Raw genomic sequence first — 9033 nt, 5'->3', positions numbered from 1 at the left:
TAGCTCTTCTCACAGAGGCCACCCTGCAGCACCCCTTCTCCCCTCCACCACCACCACCACCTAGCCACATCTAGCCAATACGGAGCCCATTGGGAATCCCTGCTTGGCCCTGCTCCTGGCTGCACCTGCAGTGGGCAAAGAGACGAGGCCAGAGAAATCCCCCAGCTGTTTGAGTCGATTGCATTGGTGTTTCCCAAAGCAGCACCAGCCTCGTCCTCCTCCCCACCTGCAGAGCCCTGGAGGTCCCCGCTTGTGGCTGGGAAGGTGGGGACCGAGCTGCCTCATGGGAAGAGAGAAACACAGGAGCTCAGCAGTGCAGGGTGACGTTTCTTGAAGGATGCAAGACAGAGGCAGCAGCAGCTGCCTCTGGAGTCAGGACGAAAGCCATTAGCAGAGGATGGTTTCGATCCATCGACCTCTGGGTTATGGGCCCAGCACGCTTCCGCTGCGCCACTCTGCTCCCCCCAGCACCTCAGCCGGGACCTCCCACAGCCCTGCCTGACGCTGCCTGGCACTGCCAGCTCCAGCGCTTGTGCTCACCATGCTTTCCCCTCCTCTGACCTGTGCCCTCGACCGGGCACGAAAAATGTCTCCCTGGCAAGCTCACTGGCCCTGGGCCTGTGGTGGGAAGCGCGAGGGCCTTGCTTTGCCCTTCTCCACACTTCTCCTGCCCATAACCCTGGATGGGGCTATTTCTCTTCTTCTCTCATCGCTTTTCCAGCAGATGTCTGGGTGGTTGAAGGCCCCTACCAGGATCAGGGCCTGAGACCCTGATGCTTCCTGACATCAAAACGATTCATCCGTGTCCCTGATTGATAAGGCCAATGAACTCGGAGGTCTCAGGCTACCGTGCAGAGAGATTTTAAGCTGCTTTGTGTCACATGGATTGCCTTTGTCACATTGCCCTCTTCATGATGAGCATGGCCACCAATCACAGTGAGCCAGGAAGGACACCTCAAGTCAGTTCTCCAATGCTTTCAGTGGAAGCACTCCAGCTAAGCCTGAGAGATGTTTCTCCCTGCAGGTCATCATAGACACACTGGAGACAGTGGGTAGGTTCAAGCAGAAGGTCAAGACTGCACAATCCCATACAGGAGAAGGGGCTCACTTCTCCAGGAATGTGGCAAATTTCAAAGGAAAGATCGTTGGGGCTGGAGGGAAGCCCCTTGTGGGCAGGAGTGATGGCCACGATGACCTTGCTTACCCTCATCATTCCCTACCACGGCCTGGATTTGCGATCAAAGAGATGCCCGCGTCCTTCCCTGAACGAGACCCACATCCAAATTTACGTGTTTTGCTCAGCAAGTTCACCCCAGAGTCCAGAGGTCTGGATGACCTGCTTTTGAGGAGAGGCTCAGGGCATCAAGCCAAAAGCTCATGGCTCTTCTTCCTTGGTGAGAGATGGGGTGGCCCATTCCGTGCATTTCAGACTACAAAGGGACATTGAATGTGGCCTTCCAGAGCACCTGAGAGTTATTGTGATGTGGAAGAGTTGGGAAAAACCCTGAACTCCAGGCAAACATGAGTCACCCTGCTCTGGACTTCATGGAACACGGTGCCCCAGCCTCAGGCATGCCAGGGACAGCAGAGCTCATACTGCCAATGCGCCACTTTCCTCAAGGGCATTTTCACACAATTTAGCAGCATTCCTGAAACAAATGATGCAACTTCCATGCAATCTCATGCTGCTGCTGCCTTCCAGGGCATTGCCTTTTGGTCACTGCTCAAGGGATCGTGTGATTCAGTGCAACACAGAATAATAATGCTTGGATCGCTGGAGGTCCTCTGGGACAACCTTCTGCTCCGAGCAGACTAAACTTCCCAGTTACCTCAGGAAGCTCTGGGCCTTGTGCCATCGACTTCTGAACCTTGACACTGGCAGAGAAGTCACAGTCTCTAGGGCAGCTCTTCCAGGGCTGCATTGCCCCTCCTGTGAGCTACCAAGAGATGGCAGTGAGGGTGCTCTGGAGATGTCTTGAATACAAGAGTTCGTGTAGTCCATATAATGACACATCAAAAATACCCACCTCTCTATCTCATTCTCAGATGGGTTTGTTCATCCCACTTGTACAACCCACCTCGTTCACAGTTTCATCAGCGTGAGCCAAGAGTTTGGAGTGTGCTCGGTGGCACCAGGAAGAGCACAAGGGCTGGATGTGTGCATGGAATGCCACCTGCTCTTGCATTTCACGTACACACCAGTGACTAGAAACACCTTCTGGGCAGAAGGGCTGGAAAGGGGAGAAGAAGTCTGTCCCAGCACAGATCTCACTGAAAAACCTGAAGGGAGCTGTATTGGGTCTGGCTGAGATGGAGTTAATTCTCCCCACAGCAGCCCTCATAGTGCTGTGCTGTCTCTTGCTAGCTAGCAAGGTGTTGATAACACACCTGTGTTTTGGCTGCTGCTGAGCAGTGCCAGCACACACCAAGGCTGTGTCTCCAACATTTCCTCCCCCACTCAGCAGCAGGCTGGGGGTGGGCAAGATCTTCGGAAGGGAGACAACCAGGACAGCTGACCCAAACTGACCAACGGGATATTCCATACCATATGACGTCTGCTCAGCAATAAGAAACTGAGAGATAGGGGGTGGAACAGGGCGGGGGCATTCCTTTTCTTTTTTCACAATGATTGTTATCGGGAGTAACAAGTACGCGTACTGAAGCCCTGCAACACCAATGCAATCGACTCAAACAGCTGGGGGATTTCTCTGGCCTCGTCTCTTTGCTGCTGGGCCCACTTGCAGGTGCAGCCAGGAGCAGGGCCAAGCAGGGATTCCCAATGGGCTCCGTATTGGCTAGATGTGGCTAGGTGGTGGTGGTGGTGGAGGGGAGAGGGGGTGCTGCAGGGTGGCCTCTGTGAGAAGAGCTAAGGGGCTGCCCTGTGCCGGACACAGCTGGTCCCAGCTGCCTCCACAACACTGAGCCACCTGCAAAGCTTGTGGCATCCCTAGCACCTGTGATGGAGCAGGTGGATATTCCTGAAGGAACTGCAACCCGTGGAGAACCGTGCCAGTGAAGAATTTTCCTGACAGGCCTGAAGCATGTGGAAGAGCCCACAGTGAAACATATTTTGCTGTTTAGAACTGCAGCATGTGGAGAACCCGTGCTGGACTGACTAGTCTGCAGTGAAGGACTGTAGTTGAGCCTGGTAAAAGTGGGAGGAATGGTGCTAGTTTTTTGTCTTTTTTTCCACAATACCCAAAACCACACACACATGGCCCAACCCTTCACTTCCCTTCTGCCTGCCCAGGACTAGAATTCAGTGCTGGACACACGCCGTCGCTCACTCCTGCAAGCACGTCCACTGAACAGCAGGTCCACTGAACCCTGGGCCTGACCGTAGGTCTGTGCAGAGTTAATGCCTGGAGCCCGGGCACGGTTTGTCTGGTGTCCTGCTCTAAACCCTGGGCAGTCCCTGATGCTGATCTGCTCCACTCACTGGCTAGTGCTGCTGGAGAGTTGCTGGAGATTAGTTTACTGCTGTTCACCCTTGTACTTGCTGGCTAGTTCAGCTTCAGATTTAGTTGCCAACATCTGCGCGCACACAGAAACACACCCACACCCACAAAAAAGGAGAACACAGTCTGAGAGAAATGAGCTAGGAATAGAGAGTAATGAAAAACAGCAATTCCCTTCTTGTTGCACATGTGTCTGGAAAGAGTTTCCAGGATGAGTTGCTCCTTCCCCTTTGCAGGTGTCACCAAAACCCGGGAATAAACCTCGTAACACCAATGTAGTGTTAAAGGGAGGCATTCTTTGTTGCAGCGCTGGATGCACGGGGGATAGCTCCACCTAACTTGCATGCCAGGTGATCACCAACACACAGGTTATATAGAATCAAAATATACATATTCATCATTTTTCTCAGAAAAGGCAGTCTGTGGTGGGTTGACCCTGGCTGGAGGCCAGGTGCCCACCAGAGCCGCTCTCTCACTCCCCTCATTCAATAAAGAGGGGAGAAAAGGCATAACGAAATGCTTGTAGGTCGAGATAAGGACAGGGAGAGATCACTCACTAATTGTTGTCACGAGCAAAACAGACCGAACTTAGAGTGGGAATTCATCTGATTTATTACTAGGCAAAACAGAGTAGAGGAATGAGAAAATAAAATCAACTCTTAAAACGCTTCCCCCCACCCCTCCCATCTTCCTGGGCTCAACTTCACTCCCGGCTTCAACCTTCCCCCCCCTCAGCGGCACAGGGGGACGGGGAGTGGGGGTTACGGTCAGTTCATCTCACGGTGTTTCTGCCGCTTCTTCATCCTCAGGGGGAGGACTCCTCTCATCGTTCCCCTGCTCCAACATGGAGTCTCTCCCACGGGCTACAGTCCTTTACGAACTGCTCCAGCATGGTCTCTTCCATGGGGTGCAGACCTTCAGGAGCAGACTGCTCCAGCGTGGGTCCCCCACGGGGTCACAAGTCCTGCCAGAAAACCTGCTCTGGCGTGGGCTCCTCTCTCCACGGGTCCACAGGTCCTGCCAGGAGCTTGCTCCAGCGTGGGCTTCCCACGGGCCACAGCCTCCTTCAGGTGCCTCCACCTGCTCCGGCGTGGGGTCCTCCACGGGCTGCAGGTGGAATCTCTACACCCCCTCATCCGTCCTCCATGGGCTGCAGGGGGACAGCCTGCTTCACCATAGTCTTCACCACGGGCTGCAGGGGGATCTCTGCTCCGGCGCCTGGAGCACCTCCTGCCCCTCCTTCTGCACTGACCTTGGTGTCTGCAGAGTTTCTTACATCTTCTCACTCCTCTCTCCAGCTGCAAAAGCTCTCTCTCTCTAAGTGTTTTTCTTCTTAAATATGTTATCACAGAGGCGCTGATTGGCTTGGCCTTGGCCAGCGGCGGGCCCGTCTTGGAGCCGGCTGGCATTGGCTCTATCAGACACAGGGGGAGCTTCTAGCAGCTTCTCACAGAAGCCACCCCTGTAGCCCCCCCACTACCAAGACCTTGCCACGCAAACCCAACACACAGTCCTAGGATAATCATTTCTTAGAATCCATTTCCATATTCTCCTCCCCATCACGCATGCTCAGTGATTTGAGTCGGTGGTCCTCAAGGGGTCTCTGGTGGTCGTCAATGGTCTCGCACCCGTGTCCGCTGGATGACCCTCTTCTTGCGGGCGTGCGCAGTATCATTGCTGTGGGTGCGCCTGTCCATAACAACTTACTTCATAAGATTAATATCTCCGAACCTATTGTTCGGTTTGGTAGGGACTGTACATGGAACATAGCAGCATTGTACGTTGCCATGGTCAGTTAGCTTCATTACCTGTTGCCTTGGTTACAAACTAATTATCTCAAACTGATTCTATAGTTTCTGTTTCACGGCCCCTATCCCATGGTTACACAGGCATCAAGTTGACTCTGACCAGCCTGCAGTTCCCCAGGTCCTCCTTGGTGCCCTTCTGGAAGACAGGAGTGGCATTGACTTTCTTCCAGGCCTCAGGAACCTCTCCCAGTTGCCCCGACATTTCAAAGACAATTGAGAGTGGCCTCTGCCAGAAGCCCTCCTTGTCTGAGTGCTTTCATGAGCTGCGGGCAGGAAGACAGCACAGGTATCTGCAAGGGAGGTCCCTGCTCCCTGAGTACCTGATGGGCCAGAAGCCAGAAGATGGCTTGGCTGTTGACTGTGAGGTCACCTCTGGCTCTCCAGGGGGTGGGTGATGGGATTTGCAGAATGTCCAAAGGTCTGCATTTCCGGGGAGAGTCATGCAGAATGTGAGTTTGGCAGAGGAGACTGGAAAAGTGGACTTGCCTAGGGATTCTCTTCTATGCACCCCACTAGCGGTGGCAGCTGGGACCCGCAGCAAGACCTAATCCACAGACTGGGTAGAGGCGCAGGACCCTCTCCAAGACCCCCCTAGAGGAGCAAGACTCTCCATTCCCCTGAGGGAAGGAAAGGGAAGGAAACCAAGAGAGAGGAGCCTGTCAGGAGTGGGACTCGAACCCACGCCTCCCAGGGAGACTGCAACCTGAATGCAGCGCCTTAGACCGCTCGGCCATCCTGACCCACCGCTGCTGCTCACACTGCCTCTGCCGCTCCTCCCCCTGCAGCTGCCAGAGCCAGCCCACCCCAGCCAGCCTCCTCGTGGCACTGCTGCAGGGCGAGCTGGCTCCTGGGAGCACCCTTCCCTGCTCCCACCAAGGGCTGCTGACAGGCGACCGCAGCTCCCACACGCACGTTAGACCACGCAGTACCCAGCACAGGGGCAGCGTCTCGCAAGGCCAAGGCAATCCTTCACGGGAGCAACAAGAGGAGCCGTCAGCAAATTACGGCTCTGCACATGCCAACGTCTGGTCAAGGGGCTCCAGGCACACGCCTACCTTTCCCATGACTTCCTCCGTTCCCTCCAGAGCCTCAGGATATGGCAAGCCAAGCACTTGGCCTGCAGTGCTGCCCTGTGGGCGCTTCCTGGGGCAACAAGGGTGCCTCCTTCTTGCCTGCTCGGGGCCAGGAAGGCGGGGCAAGGAGGGCTCTGCCACACAAACCCCTGGGGGAACGCTGCGCCGGTCTCAGGGAGTCAGTGCGAGTGGAAAGGGGCTGGAGGGTCAAGGCAAAAGGCCAGCAGATGCACCAAGTGCTGAGCAACGACTGAGCTCCAGTTCCTGTGGGGAAGAGGCTCACTTGCTGCACCTGACATGGTGCAGAGGAAGGAGGGCCCAGCTCTCTCTGGGACTTGTTGCTTCACGGAAGCAGCTAGACCGCAAGGCATCTCAGGAGGTCACGAGTGCAAAAGCCTGCTCAAAGCTTAGAGTGCCTGAGCCTCACTGAGCCTTGCGTGCGTGTGATACCCAGGCATGGAGAATCCCAAAGTCCTCTGGGCACCTGCTTCACCCAGTGCTTCAGCGCTCCCTGAGAACTTCTGAACGGTCCAGAGCAGCCCCTGCCGCCTGCTGTTGCCAAGTGGGCAAGGCACTGTGGAGCCAGGCTGGAGAAAAGTTTGTCTGCGTTGGCCAGGAATCGAACCCGGGTCAACTGCTTGGAAGGCAGCTATGCTCACCACTATACCACCAACGCTGCTGGAGGTACTGCTGCCTCCTGCTCCTCCAGCCCGGAGCCTGGCCTCCCTCCCTCCTGCTCCTCCACTTCCCAAACTCGCCTGCCTCCCGCCCTTCCACCTCACAAACTGGCCTCTCTCCTGCTCCTCCGCTTCACAGACTGGCCGGACTCCTCCTTCCAGCGACCTGCACGCACACGACCTCACGATGATGCCGTACGTGGGTGTGTGCTCCGCTGTGTGTCAGGTGGTGGCTAGGGAAACTCAGCATGATGGCTGCTGGCAACGGTGCCGCTCCCCAGCTGCGTTCATACGTGTGCCAGACGTGCATGTCCTATGCAAGTGCACGTGCGTTTCTCTCTATGTTCCTCTCGTGGTGTAAGCACAGACAAACACCCACCCAGATGCTCGTGCCTTGCCCCACCCTCAGGGGGATGCCGAGCTCTGAAAACACGATGGGAAACCTCATGGGTCAAGATAAACACCAGGACACGGCTTAGCAAAAACTGTTGTGGGCAAAGCAGGCTTGACTCCCGGAAAATTCACGTTTTTGCCAATTCAAACAGGTTCACCTAGCGAGAAACAAAAAGACAAACGCAAACCACCACCTTTCCTCTCCCCCGTCCCAGGTCAACTTCTTCACGGCAGACAGACTCCTTTACCTGCCCTAGCGGGATGCATCTTCCCTCTGCTCTTTCCCACTCTTTCTGTTCCTTCCTCCTCTCTCTGCCCAGCCTCTTGTGCCCTTTCTGCAATATGTGAAAAACAGAGGGGCCACCAACTTTGCTGATGGCTCAGCTGTGGTGTGCGGTGGGTGCACTGTGCAGCTGGAGCTGGCTCTCTCTGACACAGGGCAGCCCCTTAGCTCTTCTCGCAGAGGCCACCCTGCAGCACCCCCTAACCCCTCCGCTACCCAAACCTTGCCACGTGTAGCCGATACAGTGCCCATTGGGAATACCATAGGGCATACCACTGAGGTAACACAGTCGGAGTCTGCCCCAGTCAGAGTCACATTCACGCCGTCCCGGGCTAACAGCTGGTTGCATGACGTACATTTTGCCTGAAGTGAAAAGGCACAGCAACCAGCCAGGGTTTCTTCTTAGGCACTCGATATGTCCATATCTTGTACGCTTGTCTAGTAGTAGCTCAGCCATCAGTGAGGAAGAAGCAGGGACTGCTAGCGTAACAATTATCTATCCTATTGTATGACGTGCCAATAGGCCGGGTGGATCATTTCTAGCACAGGTTTCTTGGTTCACATAACTCGGTTGGATATGAGCATCTGCCGCTTTCCGTGCTGCATGCTTGTTAAGCAGTTTGGTTTGCAGGACTCTACTCATTGCCTGCTCCTGGGCTAAAATCTGCCCTGTGCTGCTCCTGGTTTTGGTGGTGGGTGATTGCTTTGGCGAATCCTCGTGCCAGCACTGATGAACCATGAAGTACATCTGACCAGCACGTCCCTTCTCCTCCCTACATGGAGGGCACCATTTCCTTTCAGCTGCCATTTTCTTATTAAACACCACAAACACCATGGTTTCATGCTGCTCTGTGATTGGCTGGCAGCCATTTCTTGACCCCATCATACCCACCTGCTCTCAGGCAGACCTGTGGTTGGCTGTCGGGACCAGACAACCCTACCCGTGTGCCCAGAAGCACGTCACGCACGGAAGCCCCCACCCCCTGAAGACAGGGAAGAGGCAACTTTTGACAGCGTCATTCCCTATGCGTTCTCGTATGGTTTTGCGATTGCCTGACGGCCATTTTTGACACTGTCACGTCAGCACGTTCCACATCTCCCTCCACTGGGCTGTCCGCTTCCTTTGGACCAAGAACTGTTCCGACATAAATGATATACCAAGCAGTGGTATCCACTAGGGAATGAAGAAAGGCACCTAGAACAAGCAAGACTCCTGTGGATGGCCCTTTCCCTGCAGAGCCAGGGGTGACCTCACAGTCAACAGCCAAGCAGTCTTCTGGCTTCTGGCCCATCAGGTACTCAGGTAGCAGGGACTTCCCTTGCAGATACCCGTGCTGTCTT

At 55.1% G+C, this 9033-nt stretch overlaps 3 non-coding genes across 3 annotated transcripts; all 3 read right to left on the bottom strand.

The window, feature by feature from the left end:
* Nucleotides 1-388: 388 nt before the first annotated feature.
* TRNAM-CAU (transfer RNA methionine (anticodon CAU)) lies at nt 389-460 on the bottom strand. The gene has a single exon. It is a non-coding gene; the product is annotated as a tRNA-Met (tRNA).
* Nucleotides 461-5923: 5463 nt separating this feature from the next.
* On the bottom strand, nt 5924-6006 carry TRNAL-CAG (transfer RNA leucine (anticodon CAG)). The gene has a single exon. It is a non-coding gene; the product is annotated as a tRNA-Leu (tRNA).
* Nucleotides 6007-6943: 937 nt separating this feature from the next.
* TRNAG-UCC (transfer RNA glycine (anticodon UCC)) lies at nt 6944-7015 on the bottom strand. The gene has a single exon. It is a non-coding gene; the product is annotated as a tRNA-Gly (tRNA).
* Between the last annotated feature and the right edge of the window lie 2018 nt (nt 7016-9033).

This window comes from Grus americana, chromosome 10, assembly GCF_028858705.1.
Source record: "Grus americana isolate bGruAme1 chromosome 10, bGruAme1.mat, whole genome shotgun sequence".
NCBI classification, from domain to species: domain Eukaryota; kingdom Metazoa; phylum Chordata; class Aves; order Gruiformes; family Gruidae; genus Grus; species Grus americana.
Note: the sequence above shows the minus strand (reverse complement) of the source record. Positions and strands in the feature narration are given on the sequence as shown.